This window comes from Schistocerca americana, chromosome 2, assembly GCF_021461395.2.
Source record: "Schistocerca americana isolate TAMUIC-IGC-003095 chromosome 2, iqSchAmer2.1, whole genome shotgun sequence".
Lineage (NCBI taxonomy): Eukaryota > Metazoa > Arthropoda > Insecta > Orthoptera > Acrididae > Schistocerca > Schistocerca americana.
In genome coordinates, this window is record NC_060120.1 from 1,009,112,479 (window position 1) to 1,009,137,326 (window position 24,848).

Consider the following 24,848-nt stretch of genomic DNA (forward strand, 5'->3'; position numbering starts at 1 on the left):
CATCTAAGTAGAAGCGAGGACCTTCGGTTATGAATGATGATTTACTCTAGTCGAACACGGAGTTTCCTCGATGTACATTTCGAAACTCGCTCACAATACTAAACATTTGCAGCACGAATAAACTACAATTGAACTTCGTCCGAACAGGTGTCAGAAAGCCCAACGGTACCGATCGACAGCCGAGTCACCCTAAGCCGACTGGCGTCACTGAATATGGGTATGGAGGGGTATATAGCCAGCATACCGCTCTCCTGGCCGTTGTCAGTTTTCGTGACCGAAGACGCTACTTCTCAATCAGGAAGGTACTCAACTGGCCTCACAAGAGCTAAGTGCACCTCGCTTGTCAACAGCTCTCGGCAGACTTTTACTGTCACCCATCCAATTGCTGGGCAAGCCGGACAGCGCTTAACTTCGGTGATCTTACGGGAGCCGGTGTTACCACTACGTCACGCGCGTTGGCTGCTATTTGAATAAAGGTACATTATTCATCATAGCTGGTTTCTGTGCCCATTCATCAAATGGACGGCCTCTTAATACACATCGGAAAGGCATAGACTCTGTTACAAGTGGGACCAAACTCCTTCGAGACAGGGACGAAATGGGACAGGGATCATTTCATCCACATGCACAAAACAGTGACAGAATGGGGAAAGTTTATAGTTGCAGTTGAAACGTCCTCTTAGAAAAATTATACATGGCTGTGGTTAAACTCACACACAATATTTTTAGCGCCACGCAATCTGACTTTCAATAATCCCTACAAATAATGGCCCTGACTAACATTAACCTATACCTTTCACAAATCACTTACCTCACAAAAATCTTCGTTACTCGAACTACTGCAATACAGCGAGCGCCACTACTGCCAGCTAAATAAAAGATTCAAACTGCTGAAGGCACTAACTACTGATAGGCATTGTAAGCAAAAGAAAGATTTTGATAGAGAACAATGTATTTACCTTAATAGTGTTCAAAAGTCATTATATATATATATCAGTCCATGATATCCAATATTACAAATTTACTCTTTCTGATGGACACACGTCCAGATCGTCCGCTCTCAAAATTCCGCCATCTCTCTCCCCACATCCACCACTGCTGGCGGCTCACCTCCAACTGCGCAATGCTACGCGCTGTTAACAGCCAACTGCCCAACACTACAATGGCGAGTATTGCAACAATGCCGACCAACCTCAGACTGCACACAGCACAGTCAGTGATTTTCATACAGAGCGCTACGTGGCGTTACCAATATAAAAACCTAAACAGCCTACTTACACAGTCAACTACTAACAAGGGAACCTCCCCATCGCACCCCCCTCAGATTTAGTTATAAGTTGGCACAGTGAATAGGCCTTGAAAAACTGAACACAGACCAATCGAGAAAATAGGAAGAAGTTGTGTGGAACTATGAAAAAATAAACAACATATACAAACTGAGTAGTCCATGTGCAAGAGCGCCGTGGTCCCGTAGTTAGCGTGAGCAGCTGCGGAATGAGAGGTCATTGGTTCAAGTATTCCCTCGAGTGAAAAGTTTATTTTCTCTATTTTCGCAAAGTTATGATCTGTCCGTTCGTTCATTGACGCCTCTGTTCACTGTAATACGTTTAGAGTCTGTATTTTGCGACGGAACTGCAAAACCGTGCGATTAGTAGACGAAAGGACGTGCCTCTCCAATGGGAACCGAACACATTTGATCGCCTCGTTAGCAGTAATACTCTCTCTTCCGTGCGCTATAGTCGACTGACGTTTTGTGTTTCGATGTTTGTTTAGATGTAGCGTCCCCATACTAAGGCGCGGTTACCTCGCATCGGACGGGCGGACGGACAGATAATAATTGTCTGAAAGTAAAAAACTAAACTTTTCAATCAAGGGAAGACTTGAACCAAGGACCTCTCATTCCGCAGCCGCTCACGCTAACCACGCGACCACGGCGGTCTTGTCCTCAGGCTCTCCTTGATGTTGCCTATCTTGCACATGGACTACTCAGTTCGTATATTTTTCTTATTTTTTTCATAGTTCCACACAACTTCTTCCTGTTTTCTCGATTGATCTGTGTTCAGTGTTTCATGGCCTATCCACTGTGCCAACTTATAACTAAATCTGAGGGGGGTGCGATGGGGAGGTTCCCTTGTAAGAGAATTTTCAGAGAAGAAGCGGTGAGAGCAGAGAAGTGTATCGGACGTGATAAATTTTGTACAGGATGGGGTTATTTAGGAGTTTTTGCAAAATTTCTTTTCAAACTTCGTTTTCCATCCATTATTTCAGGTACTGGCTTGGTTCAAATGGCGCTGAGCACAATGGGACTTATCATCTGAGGTCATCAGTCCCCTAGAACTTAGAAATACGTAAACCTAACTAACCTAAGGACATCACACACATCCATGCCCGAGGCAGGATTCGAACCTGCGGTCGTAGCGGTCGCGCGGTTCCAGGCTGAAGCGCCTGGAACCGCTCGGCCACACCGCCCGGCTTTCAAGTACTCTTCCAGCATAACTTCCAGCATTACTTAGGTACCGTCCCATCTTGCCTTTCAGGACAGAAGCAGTTCATTTCAGTGTAACTAGCTAAATTCAACATCATGCCACTTCTCTGATGAATTGGCGTACCCGCGCCACCGTTTTGACAAATAGGGAACGTGGGAGGCGCGGCACGTGTGCGGTCGCTGGAGGGTTTTGGAGCGCAGAGCACAGTGGCTTTGCTCTCCTGGTTTCCAGCTTTGAGACAGAGGAGCGGCTCTCTTCTTTTGTGGCCTTCGTACAGAACAGAAGGCCTCCTCATATCCGCCTCTGTCCCTGCTCGCCAGGACCAGCCACCAACTGCGTAAACGTGATCCGACACCCCTCCTGTTCCCTATCCCAGTATTATCCTCGACCAGACTCCGAGACTGACAGTCAACTCCACCAACGCCCCCAGGGCGAACCTCTCCTGTATTCTATCATCGAGAATGCATCCCAGGTTTACTATAGTAACTTGAGTTGTTTCGTCACCCCTTCCAACGTTCTTGTATCCAGCATCACTCGCTGCAGAGACTGGTGATATAAATTTCGTTAAAGCGGAGGAAAATAGGAAGAGAAAGAAAATTCTCCATATATTTACACTGAGGAGATAAAGAAGCTGGTACACCTGCCTAAAACTGTGTAAGGCCCTCGCGAGCACGATGAAGAGCTGACGTAGTGCTGCAGGGAATTGACATCATGAAACCCGCAGGGCTGTCCATAAATCCATTAGGGAACGAGGGGGTGGAGGGCTCTTCTGAACAGAAGGTTGCAAGGTATCCCAGAGAAAATTTGAGTCTCGTAACAAATAAATACCCCACTCATACTGTCATAGTTGGTGGGGACTTCAACCTTCCCTCAACATATTGGCAAAAATACTTGTTCGAAACCGGTGGTAGGCAGAAAACATCTTCCGAGATTGTCCTAAATGCTTTCACCGAAAATTATTTCGAGCAGTTAGTCCACGAACCCACGCGAATTGTAAATGGTTGCGAAAACACACTTGACCTCTTAGCCACAAACAATCCAGAGCTAATAGAGAGCATCATGATTGATACAGGGATTAGTGATCACAAGGTCGTTGTAGCTAGGCTCAATACCGTTTCTTCCAAATCCACCAGAAACAAACGCAAAATTTTTTTATTTAAAAAAGCGGATAAAGTGTCACTAGAAGCCTTCCTAAGAGACAATCTCTACTCCTTCCGAACTGACTATGCAAATGTAGACGAGTTGTGGCTCAAGTTCAAAGATATAGTAGCAACAGCAATTGAGAGATTCATACCTCATAAATTGGTAAGAGATGGAACTGATCCCCCATGGTTCACAAAACAGGTCCGAACGCTGTTGCAGAGGCAACGGAAAAAGCATGCGAAGTTCAGAAGAACGCGAAATCCCGAAGATTGGCTAAAATTTACAGACGGAAATATGGCACGGTCTTCAATGCGAGATGCCTTTAATGGGTTCCACAATGAAACATTGTCTCGAAATTTGGTAGAAAATCCGAAGAAATTCTGGTCGTATTTAAAGTACACAAGCGGCAAGACGCAGTCAATACCTTCGCTGCGCAGTGCCGATGGTATTGTTACCGAAGACTGTGCCGCTAAAGCGGAGTTACTGAACGCAGTTTTCCGAAATTCCTTCACCAGGGAAGACGAATGGAATATTCCAGAATTTGAAACACGAACAGCTGCTAGCATGAGTTTCTTAGAAGTAGATTCCTTAGGGGTTGCGAAGCAACTCAAATCGCTTGATACGGGCAAGTCTTCAGGTCCAGATTGTATACCGATTAGGTTCCTTTTAGATTACGCTGATACAATAGCTCCCTACTTAGCAATCATATACAACCGCTCGCTCACCGATATATCTGTACCTACAGATTGGAAAATTGCGCAGATCGCACCAGTGTTTAAGAAGGGTAGTAGGAGTTATCCATCGAACTACAGACCTATATCACTGATGTCGGTTTGCAGTAGGGTTTTGGAGCATATACTGTATTCAAACATTATGAATCGCCTCGAAGGGAACGATCTATTGATACGAAATCAGCATGGTTTCAGAAAACACCGTTGTTGTGCAACGCAGCTAGCTCTTTATTCGCATGAAGTAATGGCCGCTATGGACAAGGGATCTCAAGTTGATTCCGTATTTCTAGATTTCCGGAACGCTTTTGACACCGTTCCTCACAAGCGACTTCTAATCAAGCTGCGGGCCTATGGGGTATCGTCTCAGTTGTGCGACTGGATTGGTGATTTCCTGTCAGGAAGGTCGCAGTTCGTAGTAATAGACGGCAAATCATAGAGTAAAACTGAAGTGATATCAGGTGTTCCCCAGGGAAGCGTCCTGGGACCTCTGCTGTTCCTGATCTATATAAATGACCTGGGTGACAATCTGAGCAGTTCTCTTAGGTTGTTCGCAGATGGTGCTGTAATTTACCGTCTAGTAAGGTCATCCCAAGACCAGTATCAGTTGCGAAGTGAATTAGAAAAGATTGCTGTATGGTGTGGCAGGTGGCAGGTACGCTAAATAACGAAAAGTGTGAGGTGATCCACATGAGTTCCAAAAGAAATCCGTTGGAATTCGATTACTCGATAAATAGTACAATTCTCAAGGCTGTCAATTCAAATAAGTACCTGGGTGTTAAAATTACGAACAACTTCAGTTGGAAAGACCACATAGATAAAACTGTGGGGAAGGCGAGCCAAAGGTTGCGTTTCATTTGCAGGACACTTAGAAGATGCAACAATTCCACTAAAGAGACAGCTTACACTACACTCGTTTGTCCTCTGTTAGAATATTGCTGAGCGGTGTGGGATCCTTACCGGGTGGGATTGACGGAGCACATCGAAATGGTGTAAAAAGGGCAGCTCGTTTTGTATTATCACGTAATAGGGGAGAGAGTGTGGCAGATATGATACGCGAATTGGGATGGAAGTCATTAAAGCAAAGACGTTTTTCGTCGCGGCGAGATCTATTTACGAAATTTCAGTCACCAACTTTCTCTTCCGAATGCGAAAATATTTTGTTGAGCCCACCCTACATAGGTAGGAATGATCATCAAAATAAAATAAGAGAAATCAGAGCTCGAACAGAAGGGTTTAGGCGTTCGTTTTTCCCGCGCGCTGTTCGGGAGTGGAATGGTAGAGAGATAGTATGATTGTGGTTCGATGAACCCTCTGCCAAGCACTTAAATGCGAATTGCAGAGTAATCATGCAGATGTAGATGTAGATGTAGATGTGCTCAATAATGTTCATGTCTGGGGTGTTGGCGACCAGCGGGAGTGTTTAAACTCAGAAGAGTGTTCCTGGAGCCACTCTGTAGCAATTCTAGAGCTGTGGCGTGTTGCATTGTGCTGCTGGAGTTGTTCAAGTTAGTCGTAATGCACAACGCACATGAATGGTTGCTGGTGATCAGACAGAATGCTTATGTATGTGTCTCTGTCAGAGCCCTTCTAGACGTATCAGAGGTCCCATATCACTCCAACTGCACACGCCCCGCGCCATTGAAAAGCCTCCACCAGCTTGAACGTCCCCTACTGAGATGCAGGGTCCATGGATTCTTGAGATTGTCTCCATACCCGTACACGTCCATCCGCTCGATACATTTCGAAACGAGGCTCACCAGACCGGGAAACATGTTTCCAGTCATCAACAGCCCAATGTCGGTGTTAACAGGCACAGGCGAGGTGTAAAACTTTGTGTCATGCCGTCATCATGGGCACACGAGTGCGCCTTCGGCTCCGAAACCTCATGTCGATGATCCTTCGTTGAACGGTTCGCACGCTGACACTCATTGATGGCCCAGCATTGAAATATGCACCAATTTGCGAAAGGGTTGTACTCCTATCACGCTGAACGATTCTCTTCTGTCGTCTTTGGTACCGCTCTTGCAGGATCTTTTTCCGGCCCCAGTGATGTCGGAGATTTGCTGTTTTACCGGATTCGTGATATTCACGGTACATTCGTGAAATGGTCGTGTGAAGATATCCCCACTTCGTCGCTACCTCGGAGATGCCGTGCGTGTGCCATCGCTGGTGCACCCACTATAACACAACGTTCAAACTCACTTAAATCTTGATAACTTGCCATTGAAGCAGCAGTAACTGATCTAACAACGGCTTTAGACAGTGTTGTCTTATATAGGCGTTGCCGACCACAGCGTCGTATTCAGCCTGTTTTCGCATCTCTGTGTTTGGATATGCATGCCTATACCAGCTTCTTTGGCGCATCAGTGTATAATGTCAGTATCTTCCAGGGATTCTGTTAGGTTACAGATCAAGATATTGCAGTTGTCCATTTGAGCCTACATTTTTGCATAACATATTTTTCCAGATTAATTAATTTGATTTTTGATATTTCTTTTGTGTGTTGGGTGTAATCTAAAAATGTGTCGTTTGTTGATTCTGATCTACCATCAAGTATGAGATTTGTTCGAAGTGCTAGGTTATAGAGAGCTGCCCAAGTAATAGCTTCGTCGCATATTCTCTCACAAAGCTCGAAATGAATAGTCTACAGCATTTATTGTTCTTTAACCGAATGGTTATTGTTTCCGATGTGATAACCTTTGTTCGTTAAATCACCATTCGTTGCCCAAGCAGAACGCCGCTAATCGCAAAACTGCCAAGCGTTCAATACAAGTGCCTTCAGTCATTATCTTTCGTTCATTTAGACTTCCTTTCTACATATTCTGGAAGAGTTGCGTTCTTAGATAAATAGATGATTTATTTGTTCTTAGTGGCACCCAGTGAGAGGGAATGACGCGATGCGTTCTTGGTTCAGTAGCTACCACTGAATGCTGCTGTGAATGATGTAGAATGTGAAACTACGGTCTCACTGAATACCTACACTGAAGCGCCATAGTAACTGGTATAGTCATGCGTATTCAGATAGATACGTAAACAGGCAGAATACGGCGCTGCGGTCAGCAACGCCTATATAAGACAAGAGTCTGAAGCAGTTGCTAGATCGGTGATTGCTGCTACAGTGGCAAGTTATCAAGATTTAAGTGAGTTTGAACGTTGTGCTCTAGTCGGCGCACGAGCGATGGAAAACAGAATCTTTGAGGTAGCAATGAAGTAGGGATTTTTCCGTGCGACTATTTCACGACTGTACCGTGAATATCAGGAATCCGCTAAAACATCAAATCTCCGATGTCGCTGCGATTGGAAAAAGATCCTGCAAGAACTGAACCAACGACGACTGAAGAGAATCGTTCAACATGATAGAAGCGCAACCATTCCGCAAACTGCTGTAGATTTCAATGCTGATCCACCAACAAGTGTCAGCGTCCGAACCATTCAACAGAACATCGTAGATATCGACTTTCGGAGCCGAAAGCTTTGAGCACTGACCTTCTGTCTTTGCTGTTTCGTTCCATCACATTTAGTTGACCAGCCTTACCTACCACTTAATAACCCTGGCTGCCTGAGAAAACTTTTGAAATGCTCTCATTCTCACTGATGGGTCTTACAGAAGCAAAATACTTTGGCTCGTCATTCCTCTATATGCTCATCATTCCCTTGAATGTTTGGTGCTATTTACGAAACGAATGTGATTGACCCATTTCTCAAGGCTTGATAAAAAAGTGAAGCACCCAGAAGCCTAGATGGGTTGAGAATGTAACTTCGGACAGGGATATACCTTTTATGGGTATGTAACTATATGTCTCTGACAGACAGAATGTCCACCAGAATGCATTAGCGTTGTTCGTGTTTCGTGTTATCACCAGGCACGGTAGAGTGCATAAGGGGCGTGAAGAGTGTCAGGTGTTAAGAGACCAGCGTGAAGTATATGGAGATGACAGAAACTTATGTGTGACAGCATTATGAGCACACGTTAAGAGTCTGAAACTGCTCGAAACGTGATGTACCAAGATTTGTTCGGCATTCAAATGCGACAGTGTCCCAGAACTGGACTACATGACATGTGAGCGCAGTCATACTCTTCGTCGAGATTCAATCGACCATGTTCGTTCACCACAAGGTTAGATCGTCTTGATGTGTACCAAGGACATCGTAATGCCTTGAAATCTGCGCCTCCCATCCTGCAACATGTACTAGACTGCCGGCAACTTTCTGTGTCATTACACACCATCGGTTAGAGACTAGAGGCAGCTGCACTAGGAAATTACTCTCCCACACAGGCCCTAACAGCACATGTGGTGTCATGACCGGGAAGCATCACCTGCAGGTGGATGGCGTCACATTGTGTTCAGCGAGGAATCGCAATTCTGCACTACCCCGGATGAGTGTGCTGGTAACTTGTAGAGAGGGCCCATTATGCCAGTGCTTAGAAGAGGCACTCCTAACCTCATCATGTGTGGAGCATTTGGGTATGACTGGAAGTCATGGCTGGGAGGTACCGAGGGAACTATGATGACACTATGGTACATCACGGACATCCTGCGTCCTCATGCGTTTTCTCTCGTGTGGTGCCGTTTTTCAACAAGACAGTGCTCGTCCGCACGTTACACTTGTCTCTACGAACTGTCCACGGTGTGTCAAAATCCCCAGAACTATCTTCGATGGACAGGTGTTAGACCAGCTCGGACATCGCCCCAGTGGCACTATCCATGGTATATGAGAGCAAGTATTACAGTCGTGGGCCAGCTGTCTCAGGAGAGTACACAAGAGCGTTGTGAGACCGTTCCCAACCGAATCGGTGCATGCCTCCAGGCCAGAGGGGATACAACCTCATACTAGGAAGTGGGCTCATACTGTCAAATTCTTTATTAATCACTGAAACAACGTTACATATTCTCTCAACCTATGAAGTTTCAATTCTGTTCCTCCTCACATTCTGGGTGCTCCAGTTTCTTTGTCAGGTTGTATACAATAAAAATATACCCAATTAGAAGAGAATGTTGCTTTGAAAGTTATACAGGAAAGATAATTCCAAAACAAATCTGCTTTACTTTAAACTGCTACTTACTGCAACAAAGGAGCAATGAAATGAATCATTGTTACCTTATTGGAGCTGTTCTACAATCACAGGAAATATCAAGATAATGAAACAGTTTTATGGGTTATTTGAAAAATTAATCACCATCGGGGCTGTTGGCATGGTGCTCATCACAGTTAATGTCACTGGACTGTAGATGTAATAGCTTTCCGCTTGCTACACATCTGCATCTATATCTCATAGTTCGCTTTTCTATTCTGTTCGTGTAAGACAAACTGTCGGTAGCCCTCTGTATAAACCTGATTCCTCTATCTTAGCGACGTGGTCACTTCGCAATATATGTTTTAAAGAATGCAGAATTACAAGACCTAAGGATAGAGCGAGACGACGGCGGAAAGGAAAGAGAGTAAATGAGGTTTGAAAACATGAGGTAGCAACATGGGTCCATGTGCATGAAAACTACAACGCATGGAAACTTAATGGGAGGCGTTTATTCTTCAAAGGACGTATAAATTGTGATAAATAACGAAAGAAATCAGCAACGCATAGTATGGGAGAAGAACAGATTATAATACGTAGTGAAACAGGGAAACGTGGAACATCCCATTTTGTCTTATTGCACCACTATCATTAATTCACTTTATTTTACACATTTTAACTCTTTATTCGAATACTTAGAGAAGATACTTACGTAATATGTACTGGAATTAATCAGAGCTATAATTAGGCTTTACATTACATAAATCAATTATTCAGTCCTTTCAGTCCAATGTACTGATTTCATCAGTTGAATTATTATTAGTCGAGTTATGAATGTTGACACCAGTTATTAGGAAGACCGGCATCCACACTTTATAGTAACATACTCTGATTTCGCAAAAAGCGAATTAAACAGAGAGATAATTGTAATCAATCTTAGAATACACCCAAAGTTACTTTGGCCATAGCATTATACGTGCTAAATTCCAAATTTTATTGTTATAGTCTTGTTGCTCTATTTTTACACAATCAGATGACTTTTTCACTGATTGATGAAGCCATTAATTAAAAATTTCGATCGATGATTATAAATCTAACAATAGAGTCTGTACTCGTAAATGGGTTATTCCCAACATGGATGTGTATATTGGTTTCAGATCTTTTGCAGTTTTCTAAACTACAGGTATTACAGATTTCTTGCACCAAGAGACTATAGTATCATGAAGCCCATTTTTCAAATCATTATTCGGTTTTCAAAATCACATTTTATTCTTGCGCCAGTCATTATATTAAACCCTATTTGAAAGTCCAAGGCGATCTAGTAAACTGTTAGCATACATAATAATGTTTTAAAATCCGTGGCCTGTAGTCACACGACATCTCCAGAAGAGACTGCCGCTTATGCATAAAAATCTTAATCTCCTGTAATTTCGTATATAGTATGTACTTGAATCTCTTTGTTCAAATTTCACTTCACACCCAATTATCGCTCAAGGAGTACTTCAAATTTATGATTTGAAACGCAATTTGATTTCGAGTCATTTTTATGTAATTTCTGTATTTTTCATTCTCGATCACATTAGGATCCAGAGATGCTTGCTCTTATAACTCAAATATCGGTGTATTCATTTTCACTCTACTCGCTGATTATTAGAAAACATAAAATACGTAACCGTCATGTTATGAGTCTTACTTCTTCGTTAGGTCTAACTTCTTCGTAGATCTCATTTCCTGTATACATCTTACGTATGTGATAGTTTATTCAAACATCTCCAGCTTTTATGGGGATTTTGCATACACTTCTTAACTTGTTTCGTGCTGATTCTGTATATTCATCGGAATAAATACTGCGAATTAGTAGATGAGGAGTTTTACACTCTAGGTGCTTGGGTAGTCATGCGGAAGGCATTCCAAGGTAAAGTAATTCTGATGTAATAAAAGGCTGTATAGGGTCTACTTACTTATGACTGAGGATTATTTATCGGTACCTATCAACATATTCTATCCACATCCACACACATATTCCGCAAACCACCTTATTGTGCGTGGCGGAGGGTACCATGTACCTCTACTAGTCATTTTCTTTCCCCTTCCATCCGCAAACAGAGCGAGGGACAAACAACTGTCTGTATGACTTCTGACGACGGTTAGTCTCTTTAATCTTATCTTCACGATCCTTGCACGAAATGCACATTGATGGAGTAGGATAGTACTGCAGGCAACTACAAATGTCGGTTCTCTTAATTTTCTCAATGGTGTTCCTCGAAAGGGACGTCCCCTCTCTCCAGAGATTCCCATCTGAGTTTCCGAAGCATCTCCGATATACTTGCGTGTTGTTCCAGCCTACCGATAACAGACCTAGCAGCTCGCCTCTGAACTGCTTCTAAGTCTATCTTCCGTCCAAGCTGATGGGCCTTCTTTACAGATGTACCACATTTTCTTAAAACTCTCCCAATAAACTGAAGTCGACCATCCGTCTTCCTTGCTACAATCCTTACACGCTCATTCCATTTTATACTGCTTTGTAATGTAACGCCTAGATATTTAATCGACGTGATTGCATCAAACAGTACACTACTGATGCTATACTCGAACATTATGTGTCTGTTTTCCCTACTCATCTGAATTAACTTACATTTTTCTTCATTTAGATCGAGCAGCATTTCATCGCACGAACGAAAAATTTTGTCTAAGTCACTGGGTATCCTCCTACAATCAATTAACAACGACACCTCCCCGTTCACCACAGCATCATTAGCAGACAGCCACAGACTGCTGCTCACTCTGTCCGCCAGATCATTTATGCAACAGAAAATAACAGCGATCCTATCACACTTCCCTGGAGCACTCCTGACGATACCCTTGTCTCTGGTGAACACTCGCCGTCGAGTACAATATGCTGGGTTCTGTTACTTAAGAAGTCTTCGAGCCACTCACATTACTGGGAACCTACCCCATATGCTTGTACCTTCGTCAGTGGTGGGCAGTGAGGCACTGTCTCATATGCTTTCCGGCAATCTAAGAATGTTAGTAACAATCTAACAATGATAAATGCAAAATAGATGTGCAAGTTTCGTGATTTTATCTGGAAGGCTAGAATTTCATAGTCACTATTCGGACTAGTTCTTATTTTGCTGACATATGAAACTGCTACACGTGTCAAACATAAATGTATAGATTATTCAGAGTAGGGCCTACAATAATTGGAAATCTTTTCCGATGCCAATTGGCACCTGGTAAGTTGAGAGCTATTCTTGTGTAGACTACTGGCACTTGGAAACAAAGCACTGTTTTAGCTACACTGGTGGTAGTCGAAATTTTGCAGTAGTGCCTGGCAAGAGCTATTATAATCCTGGCGTCAAATCGAAAGACTTGCACCCGGCGAACATCCCACCCCTACGGGAGTCGAAAATACCCAAACACCCGACTTAAAACACCTAATTGCACCATGCATGCCGCGGTCATAGTATTTGATGGGAGTATGAAAGTGTCTACCTGCAAACAAGTATTTCAGGAGCTGGTATCGTAACGCTTATAGTGAGTACAAAAGTTTTAAGACTAACATTGGTTCAAATGGCTCTGAGCACTATGGGACTTAACATCTGTGGTCATCAGGCCCCTAGAACTTAGAACTACTTAAACCTAACTAACCTAAGGACATCACACACATCCATGCCCGAGACAGGATTCGAACCTGCGACCGTAGCGGTCACGCGGTTCCAGACTGAAGCGCCTAGAACCGCACGGCCACACCGGCTGGCCTAAGACTAACATTAATTTATAGCTGTGTTGTGTAAAATATTGGAAGTTTTCTTGTAATACTAGTTTTGTGGCTGCTCTACAAACATTCTACGAAGAGCGTCCGAAGGGTGAATAAGGATTTACAGGAAGATGATGTTTCAATAAGGAAAATAGAAGAGGAAATGGTAACTTTATATCGACCTATGAGCTGAAGAAGAATCAAGGAAAATCTCCAGTGCTAGGAATTCGAAGGTTGTTATCGGGTACCGTTGCGGTCCTTGGCTAAAATAGCTGTGTGTCGAGACGTATGGATTCCCAGGGTACTTAGTTCACTAAACATTTTCAAAATAATAGGCTATAAAGCTGCGTTAAAGGCCTCTTGTTCATCTACACTCAACGTGACTACATACATTTTGTCTGCAAGACGTTTCCCTACAAATGTTATACTGCCACTAAGATTTCAGTCGTCTATGACTATGGGATGAAATATAATTGAATTTTATTTCTAGGCTTAAATATCGGTAATTTCCAAGCTCTCTTTCCTAAAACATCCGATGAAGGCAATGACTATAGATGTTTCTAAAAAAAACGTGGAAACACGTTCAATGTTCGAAATGTAATTAAACTCCGAATACCATTTTCACATAGCGTCTTGGTGAGATACAGACAATCTAACCGTACATGAATTTCTAGTTGCGTGAAGTCCTAATCGTCGCCTCTTCTTCAGCTGTTTGAGTAAAGCGTATAACTGCTTTATGGTATTCATTAACTTCGTCTTAAAAATTTACTGGTATGAAGAATACTAACAAGTAATTCAATGTTTTTCCTACGTTGAATGCATCGTATTGTCTTGTTTATGTAGTATCACCAGGATTGAGGATTGAGGATTACCTGCTGTTGAAGGGATGACCGCAATCCTGGGATTGTTTCCAGACGTGAAACTACAATATTCCTCTTATGATTGTAGTTTTACCTTACAAATTCCCTCTGTATATGCTTTGATCTGCTTAAGATACACCTCCCTCCTTGAATTCTTATGGTCTCCTCGTTTTTCGTTCCTTGATAGAATCGCTTTACAGCATTAACTGTCGTAAGCGGGATTGACCGCCCACCAGGTTCAACTCGTAGTGGTTCTTTAGCTGTGAACGTCTTCTCCCATGCCGTGCCTATAGTTATTTCCTAGCCTGTCACGAATAAGTCGATGTCTGCTTCCTTTTCCACCAACCTATTCAGTTCTGAACACGTTTTCTTTAGAGTCATTCTAGCAGTCTGATTTACGTATTTCTGTTCCAGATCTCTTTTAATACTTCAATGACCCAAAACAAATTATGGCCTTGTACTTAACAAAGTATTTATCAGTGAGCCTTGACGGCTAGCTCATAGTCGATTTCCTCGCAAAGGATGATCTTTGATCGGCTGCCGAACGAGAAGGCTAAGTGTGGCTCAACCCACATGAGGAGAGGAGAGTTTGGAGAGAAAGGTGGTCGGCAGTCGGTGGAGTGGAAGGAAATCAGCGCAAGGCAGATCGGGAGGGCGTGTGCTTGATCGTGCAGTGCTGCCGCGTTTTGATGTGAGGCTGGTAGCGGATTGATATGGTGGTGCTCTTTATCTTGTTGCCGTGGATTTTTTCACACGTTACATTACACGCAAGTGTAGTACTTTCTTTTAGCTTTACTGATGGTTGTTTTGGACAGACCTGTATTGAAGATTTCAACTTCTGAAAACAGAGGTATTATACGTTCGTATACTCATACTCCATGCTTCGTGGTTGCTTCTAAGTGAATGGTGACTTGTCGGACATGTGAGAAAGAAACTGACCTCGGGTGTTCTCATAAGGGTTTTGGACCCCGATGTAATTATGTGTTTAGTATATTACTGCCTCTTAAGGGTCGTAGGTAGCAGCTTGAGTGGCCTTTCAGAGTATTTTTGCTTTACATAAGCAGTAGGTCCTTGTCATATTGGATGTAAATTCCGTCCCCTGACTCGCCTGTGATGCATTTTAACCTGTTTTAATGTTGTGTTCGGAGCTCCGGTAAGGCGATATATGTACTGCGTTATCTTGCGGTTGTGCCGGTTGATGTTCTGTGGGTGTTATTTTGTCTACGTGTGCTGGCGGGAGCGGGGAAAACTGTGAACTAGAGACGCAGTTGCTACTGTTCTATTTAAACTTTTTATGAACTTGGTTGGAAAGAGACTTACTTGGAATTGCCATTCATGCTTTGTTATGCCGTTCAGGCGAAACATGTTTAAGAAATGTTTTTGTTTTGTCTTGATTAATTGATATATTCCATTTAAGTCCCTAAATTGAAGACGAACTTGTATTTAGGCCTAATTTTTTTTACTTTGGTGTTAGTTTGGCCGTAAGCATTAAGCACTAAATGTTGTTTCAGCGTCGCTGTTGACAGTAACTGCGAAATCTATATTTTTGCTCTTTGAGGATCATTTGAGCAATTATCCGTAATCAAAATTTGTGTAGTGATTACTGAGTGCCTCAGGTGGCACATGGTATTTTATTACAACTAGTAACTCTGTCTGTACTTCAGGTACGCCTGCCATACTTGTTATTCAACATACCTTGTAAAGTTTGGTGGGCCACGTGTTTGGCCTGGTAGAGCCTTGCAGTCGATTACGCAAGCACGGCTGCCTTCCGGAGGTATCTGTCGGTTACACCGGCGCCTTAATATCCGGAGAGACGACCCAAACATCGGAGGCGTCGGCCGGTGTGTGTAAAGTGTGCGTGGCGGTGGCAAAGGGTCCCCATGCTGCTATGAAAGCCTAATGCTTCTGAGTAGCGGCCTCAACAGAGAAGTTTCATTAAATCTGAAATCCTGTCTGGCTAATCTCTGTATTCGTGTTAAATGAGCCGTGACCTTTGAAAGCCTTGGCAGGTTGTCGGTGGTGGCAAAAAAAAGTATTGTTGTGATCGTTTACTGTGTATATCTGGTAATGTTTTGTAACAAATGTTGTATTCTGTTGTATTTTACAGAAGAAAAAAGCGGGAGCGTCACTCACCTTTTCAGAGCTGTGATTTTCTGTTGTTAAGGACATAAAAAATCTTTAAATTCTTTGCTTAATTCCAAGTTGTATAACGAATTTATGCTTCTGACTTTAGCTCAAAGGAGAGCGTGTATTTGCTCAAAATGTTTATACGCTTTCAAAATTTTCCTTATTAGTAAAAATTTGGTCCAGCTAATTAATAGGGCTTTTCATTTTATTTCAATTATGTAACCAGTCGTATATACTTCCGCAGTTTATTTGTTGGTGCAATAATGTTGTAATTCTTTTTTTTTCAAATCGGTGCATGATGCTTGAAAGAAAACCCCTGGGGTCCAGTCCTTTGTGAATTAATTTCCCTTACCAATCAACTTTTGGAACAAACTACAGCAGTGAGGTTAGAAGTGTTTTGTAGGTTTCCGGAAGAATGTGGCAACAGATGTCCGTGCTGTGGTCACGCAGTTCCTGAATTACACGCTCGTGTCCCACATGTGATCCATTGGGTTCGGATCAGGTGAAATTGGCGACCGAGACGTGAACGTCACCCCAGCATGATTCTGAGCTTATGACACGAACATCTATCATTTTGGAAGATACTATCGCCGACGGGGAAGACAAGCATTAAGGGATGCAATGCTCACATCACAGTTTTCATAGTGACTTCGACTACTGCAATAATTCAATGTTTTGCGCTGCATAATTTTGCCCCGCTATCATGTGTCCTTGGCACAGTGCATGATCTGTTCAGTAGTTCACCTGGTTGACGGCTTATCAGGACATAACCATCGACCTGCTGCAATAAGAAATGTAATAATCCGCCTAGGTGACGCGTTTCCAGGTCCTAGATCCAGACTCGAAGATCCTGCTCCTACTGCATTCGTAATTGACAATGTTATTGGGTCAACACTTAGGGACTGTCTGTTATGAAGCACTATGTTCCTGAATGTACGGTGGACAATGTATTCTGAAGAAATTTTGTGTGCACGAGCGCTGTACACAAACGCGATAACCGCTGCTTTACAAAGCAAGTAAGTCTCTGACCGCCATGATCTGTTATGAGGCATGGATATTCAATCTCTCTGTTCTTCACTCGAGGTTACAATGTCCATCAATTACTTTCCACAGATACTCACGCGAGCAGCCGATCAACCCCGTCATTTCCGAGATGCTCGTTCCCAGGTACTGCGCTTCAACAATTCGCCCTTTGTCAGAGTCACTTTTGTCAGTGGACTTTCCAGGGTGAGACAGTGATCAGTCTTCTCCCCAACTTGCACAGTGATGAAGGAATCACGGAAGTAGAAGACTGGTTCAGGCGTAGGATTAATATTCAGGGTGAAAGAATATCACTGATAAGAGTCGCTGATGACATTGTTATACTCAGTAAAAGCGAGATAGAATTACACGGCGCATTGCGTAAGGTACCTATAATTTCGCGCCTTACAAGGGCTCACCTGCATACTTTGCCGTGAGTTACAATCGGAATTAGGTATAATTTGATAGGTTGTACAGCGTATGTATTAAAATTTAAAGGATATTAACCTTGTCACGTACATCTCCAAGATTGTTGTTAACGCTTCTTGCATGAAAGGTGATGGATTGACTTTATTATCAAAACGGCGTAATGAATGATTGCTTTTACTAGCAGAGGTCGGAACGCCAGTGGAAACGAAACGGCAGGCGTAACTCAGGCCCTGGGTGGAAAAGCCCGTACAAGCGTGTTGATCTCGCTTAACACTAGAAGTAGCCCAAGATGGACGGTCGGGGGACCTGAGCGCTTGAGCGCTGAAGCACAATAGAGCGGCGGGCGGCCGGTTTTGTATCGAGGCCGGAAGTAAAACTAGGTAATACTTCGGAAACTCTGAAAGTCTTGGACGCGACACAGAGGAACGAGGAAGCGCTACCTGGGAAATCACACAGGCTGGGTTATTTTCGAGGATTTTTACTCTGAGAAGCGTACCATTGTATGAATTCCTAATTAACGGGAATAGCTATTTCCTTGCAAACTTTCCGCGCCTAAATGTGGTTGGTCGGCGTTTGGAAGAAACTGTAGGGAGGGAGAATATTCTGTGGTTTCGAGAATATGATTCGCCTTCTGCAGTTACGAGCGAGGGGAGCCGAACTTTGGTGGGAAGCCAGTGGAGGAGAAAAGGTGGTCTTCTGTTTTGAGCTCCTTTCTTTTACGATCCTCAGTATCAGCTCTTGTTGGTACAGACTGACTTTTCTCTCACGATATTTTGTAGTTAGTGAACGGTTAGGCACTGTACTTATACGATTCTGGACTTCTTCTCAGGGTAGGGAGTCGTCGTTAAGCGCGTAGCGGTCAGTGCTTGAGAGCACTTCCTCTGTCTGTACGTTGAGACGTTTTCTGAATTCTTTCCATGTGGTTGGGAGTTCGTGTTTCTCGTCTGTAGAACACAGAGAGGAGAAGACAGTATTAGATTACACTAGTCAGAGGACCGTCTTCTGCCGTCCTAGTGTTTGAAAGAGTTTCTTTTATATTTTGTGGCAGGAATTCTTCCGTTGTCGCAGACGTCTACGAGAACCATCATTCCGACTTATTGGATGCAGTAAATACGGTGATATTGCTAATTGATTCGGCTTATTAGGGCTATAGAGCTAAACAGCTGTGATCACATAACTTTATTGCCACTGAGGTTGCACACCACTGCAGATCATCTTTGAAAGTCGTGACTCCTAGTGTTTGGTACCTACATGATGAGAGTCATCTCGCTTTATTTATGTCAGATCGCGTAGGCATAAAAAGGGCAGATTTTGGTAGTTGAACTGTAATATTAGTTAGGAAACTCATTTGTATCTCTTTATGTCCGTTGGAATTTGATATATAAACATTTGTGATACATAAAGGGGTTTTAATCTACAATAAATGCATAAGCAGGGAAAAAACATTCATCATTTTGAAGTTACTAGTTCCCTCAGTAATTCATTTGTGTTTTATGTTGTAATTTATATGTTAAACAGTAAGAAGGGGGAAATAATATCACCATTAAGAAATCCTAAGATCTGTCTCAAGGGGGAGTCAGACAGGGTCAAATCTTCATTTTCGCGTTCTGTATCTTCCATTGCGCACATTAATTTTTACATCCGCCTGGAGTAGCATCTTGGAATAGAATAGAATGCATGTCTACTAAGTACAGGTTACGGATTGAGACTAATCCGTAGAAAAACAGAAATTAAGCCTTCAAATTAGTGACAAATTTAATATCAAATTTGTGGACCATGAAGTACAGTCAGTTCCACAAGGTAGTGTACGCCATATTGTTATGTTCAGCGTCCGCAGCGACATCTCTGGTAGTGGTCTCGAGTCTGTACTGAATGCGCTTTTGCACAGTGTATAGGTAAACAACGTGAGAGTTGAATGTTTTGTTTGTCGATTGCAGTTTAAAATGTGTGCAAAATATATTAAGCGACAGGAGGCAGTGTTCCTTGTAAATCATCGAAGGGGACCGAAATTTTGAGGTGGAGCTGGAGCAAAAATTCTGAGAAACTCACAGACATTCATTGCGAAATGGGTCAGACGATATTTAGAGGTTGAAAACGTGGGTGATTTACCTGGGTAAGGGCTACGTGCACGACAACAGCCACTTCAAACGCTGAAAAAATGTGCAATATTGATACAAAATGACTTCTGTGGTCCACTAAGAAGCTATTTGGTTCGAAGAAGGCAAACTGGGTGCTTCAAGAGGATAATGATCAGAAACATTCCAGGTTTCTCTGTAGAGCATGCAAACAAGACAATGGGGTGTCCACGATGGATTGGTCTATAAAGTCTCCGGATGCAAATCCGATCGCGTAATGTTTGGTCGTATATTAAGATGAAGCTTAAGGGAAAGACACTATATACTTTGGAGCAGTCGTTGTATACAATCAGGACGATACGGAGATCGTTACCGAAAGAATATGCGGAATAATCGCGTGAAAATGATGCCAAAAATGTGCCAAGCTGTAATCGATAATGGAGGCGATAGGATTAACTATTTGGTAATTGTGTAATGAGTAATAACATATATTTTCATGTAAACATATATTTATAATAGTGTCTTTTATTTCATACAGATAACGGCCTACACTTTCTTGTGGAAGTGACTGTGTATGAACAGAAGGAAGTCCCTTATCATGAAAACAAAACGAGGTACGACGGACAAGGTAAGATGGACATAAAAGCACAAGCAAACAAAGCATTTATGGTCAAAAGAAGCCTACTGGTATGAAACAGTAGCCGTAAAGAGAACATGCATTTGGAGCGCAGCTCTGTAAGAAAGTGAATCAGGGACTGTGATGGAAGTTGACGAGAAGACGATCGAAGCGTTTGGGATGTGGTGCTATAGAAGGACACTGAAAAATAGGGGTACATGCAAGTTAATAAATCAGAAGGTGTACCGCAGAATCGAAGAAGAAAGAAATATGTGGGAAACACTGACATCAGGAAGAGACATAACGATAGGACATATATTACTACAATGGCGGGGTGATTTGAATTTCGTCCTACAGAAAACAGTTCCGCTGACCTTGCGGTGATTCCTTCTTCTGCAGTCCGGTCCACATGCCTCCCATCTTAAAAACTAATGATTTTCCACTACTAGAAAAGCTGCAGTGAAACCAGCAGCATCATACGAATCCAACGGGTGCAAAAAATATTTTTAAATATGAGGTTGACATACCTACTAAATGGAATGTAGTTTGCGAGTAAAAACTTCAATTTATTGTGATTTGTTTGATGCTAAACACCACCAAGTCCATGCAAATCTTACCTTACAGTTTCACAGAGATAAGTGTATATCTAACAAATAATCAAGAACTCTGGGTGTAAGTTGTACTCTGAGATGAGCAGGTTGACGTTGGGGGAGGGGGGAGGGCTTCTGTAAAGATTGGAAGGTAAGAGACGGGGTCCTGGAGGAATTAAAGCTGTGAGGACGGAGCGTGAGTCGTGCTTGGGTAGCTCAGCTAGTAGAGCACTTGCCCACGAAAGGTAAAGGTCCCGAGTTCGAGTCTTAGTCCTGCACACAGTTTTAATCGGCCAGGAAGTTTCGGTTCCTAGACACTTAGTTGATTCGATAACCCATAAATTTGTGTATCTTGTAACGTAACCAATTGAACGGAACTCTCCTAATGCTCATGTTGAGTATTCCACGTTTTTTTAGTCATCATAGTTATTAAAATTACAATGTCCCGATATATTGTGTGAATCACCTTGTAGTTTGTTAAGTCGACTTCAGTAGTCGACAAACGACCATATAAACTCCATGTAATCTAAGAGAGTTGGTGAGCTTGCTCCTGCATAATTTACACAGACCAAAAACAGGGAAAGGGCGTATCGCACGTCATTGAGACATGCCCTCTATAACGTCACTTCCACTAGATGCGTTACTACGCAGTGTGACCTTACTGCGAGAAGACTAATGAAAACCGTCACATCACGTCATTACAGTTTTTGAATATCGCTCAGAGAAAAAGAAGGAAAAAAAACATTGTTTTTCATGGATACTGTAGTCTGAAAGTGACTGGCAGCACATAGAATGAATGACTGCTTGTCCGTATCTCGTATGCTCTCCAATGCTACACAAAAATTATAAGGAACGGTAAGTTTCAAGGAATGGACTTTAAGTCATCAGTACGTCCCAAAAGTTTTTGAGACTAATCCAATTACACCAGCGCGTCAAACCAGAAACGGCAGCTTCTCCGCCCGCCCTGAAGCTGTCAGCGAGTGCGCGGGCGGCATCTCCAGGACGTACTGAGTCAGCCGACGAGTTACGGAGCCTGCGCGTCCCTTCCGGAAGTTGAGAGAACTTGGCTGACGCCTCATGAATAAAGCTGCTGCATTCCTGCCAGCGCCCTACGAAATTCGCCAGGGGAATAGTCGCCCTAAATTATCAGAGTTACCCCAGATGCCGAGGTCTCGTATTTCAACGCAAGAAACGCCCTGAGAATATTACCGCATGTAAGTTTGACAGAGCATGGAGGGGTCCCTGGAGGAGTCGAAGATCCACCTATGGAGTTAGTGAAACCTATGTAAGTCCTAGGAAATCAAGAGTTTTTCGATTTGTTGCAGAAATTAAATGCATAGATGATCGACTATCTGATTTCTAGGAAAGCACTATCTTGTTTTGTAAAAGAACACAATTGCAGGTAAACGTGAAAGCTACAAAACGATTAGGAACTTTTGGCCGATTAAAACTCTATGCTTTACAGGTATTGCTGCTATTGTGACTGAGCTACTTCACGTGACGGAACACATCTTCTTGTAGATTTCAGCTGACTTACCGAGCCAGTTACAGAGCAACAGACACAGTAGTGGTTACTAGGTGAAGTGACAGCCAGTTGACCTAAAGGTGTCGGATTCGTTCTCTGGGCAGTCCTAGGGTTTTATCTGTCACATATCACTTTTCTCGCCTCTGGTAACATTTGGTAATGTGAAGAATGCGGAGCTGCACTGTGGTTCAGATGGTTCCTTAAACTGTGGGTACCTCCTACAAATGATTGGGTAAGTCAGTTTAAAGATCGGGGGAAGACAACTGTGACGGTTCTAACAATACACCACTTGCAAAGTAGGTTAGAAATGAGATTAATAATGTTGCTCACGTAGCATATGTTCGCTTTATCGGGCAACAACAAAGTTATTGACTGTGGATGGTATCGTCAGAATGGAAATAATGAAGTCACCGTAAAAAAGTCATTAATATTGGCACTTATCTTGAATGGATTCCCACGTATATTTCGTCGAAGTTGTTATGGCTCATTTTGTTGATTCTAGGGTGATTCCACTTTGACTGCTAGAGGGTCCAGAACTGTATTTTAGCAATATTTGAAGACCTAACAAATGCGTTTTTCAGGAAATTCTTAATGATCAAACAATCCCAGATCAGAACAATGGTATGGTAGAAATAATTTTTGACTTGGCGTTCACGATCCACATTCTTATTAAACTTCTTGTAAATTCACATATACTTCTTAATTGCCACATCATCAAGAAAACAGTTTTGTATCAATCTTCATATATTTAATTTCCACTTTAACCAAACACGAGACTTGACTGTTCTTTTACAAAGCGAAATAACAACCTAACCTCTGCAAAGTGAAACAAAGATTGCTCTGTGCGCATTCGCGCCAAAACGGTTACAAGTAAGTCAAAGATTATGACAGTCTCACAGAAATGAATACACACAAGAACCATATCACTGTAGTATATCGATACATCGGACTACCTATGCATTAATACAACCAAATGTGAATATTGTCACAAAAATATGTCTTTTACTTCGCAGAAAAGAAGTAAAATATTACTGGTATCGAGAACTGGGGTTGGAGTGCGGTAATGGTCACGTAAATAAAGAACCATTACACGGTCATACTGGAACACATAGCTTTTCTCGACTAGTTTCGGGTGAAAAATGCGGAATTTGTTGTGGTACATCGCGTAGTAGTCCAGCTTCAGTCCCTTTAGTTTCATGAACTTCCGATAGGTGGCGGTGGTAGCGTTCAAAAGGGCATCTATGGCGGAGGTGCGTTCTAAGCAGAGAGCTATCTGAGTTTCTTTCGGCGGAAAACTAGATCATTGCAGATGCAGAATGTCTACTGAGACCAAGCAGTGAACAGAAGGACGGTAATTCGTTGCGCTAGGCGTCTATCATCAACGTAACGAGGTCGCGCGAACCCGTCCAATCTTCTGCCTGCCACCCGGCCGCACACATTTGTGATTCTTGCAATGTTGTAACCTGCGGACACTCTCATTCGAGGGTATCGACCGAGCACATTCAAATACCTCGCCAAAGAGCTGGACGTCTCTGTTGGTGGTGCTGAAACAAACGCCCGCCAGTTGGGGAACTCAAAGATGGATGCCCACCGGGTTCCTAGCCGCCAGACAGAAGACCATAAAAAGCAAAAAAAGGAGCACCTGTGAGGAATGCCCTTTCCGTTACGAGGCTGTTCGTGACAATTTCCTGTCGAACATGATCACTGGGGATGAATTACAGGTTCATCCCTTCGAACCGGAAACAAAATAGCTATGCATGGATTGGCGGCCACACCACGTCTCCTCCGAAGGAAAAGTTCAAAGCTGCGTCATTAGCCCGTAAAGGCTTCTGCAACTCCGAAGGCGTTTTTCTTCATGGTCCAAACATAAACCCTGAAGTGCAGTGTGTTACCCTCAGGATATGGATTAAACCGACTTCAGTGTGTTCCTCACGAAAAAAAAAAAAATCAAAAGAACATCTCCTTCTCCATGACAACTCAAGGCCTTACACAAGATTGTGGACGGCCGAAGTGGCCATGCGGTTCTAGGCGCTGCAGTCTGGAACCGCGAGACCACTACGGTCGCAGGTTCGAATCCTGCCTCGGGCATGGGTGTGTGTGATATCCTTAGGTTAGTTAGGTTTAACTAGTTCTAAGTTCTAGGGGACTAATGACCTCAGAAGTTGAGTCCCATAATGCTCAGAACTATTTGAACCATTTGAACAAGATTGTGCACCCGGGAAAAGTTCACAAAACTTCATTGAAATGTTCCTCCTCTCCCATCCTTCAGCCCAAAACTCACATCTTTCGACTTCCATACGTTTGGTCCAATGAAGGCTGAGATTATTGATATAGCAAGACGTTGGCTCCGACGTCGACCAATACAGCGATAACATGCGGGTGTACAGATCCTCCTAGTAAGGTGTTGTAAAATCAATCAATGTGTAAAACTGTCGTGTCTGTTGTTTGTCTGAACATGCTTCTCCAAACCTA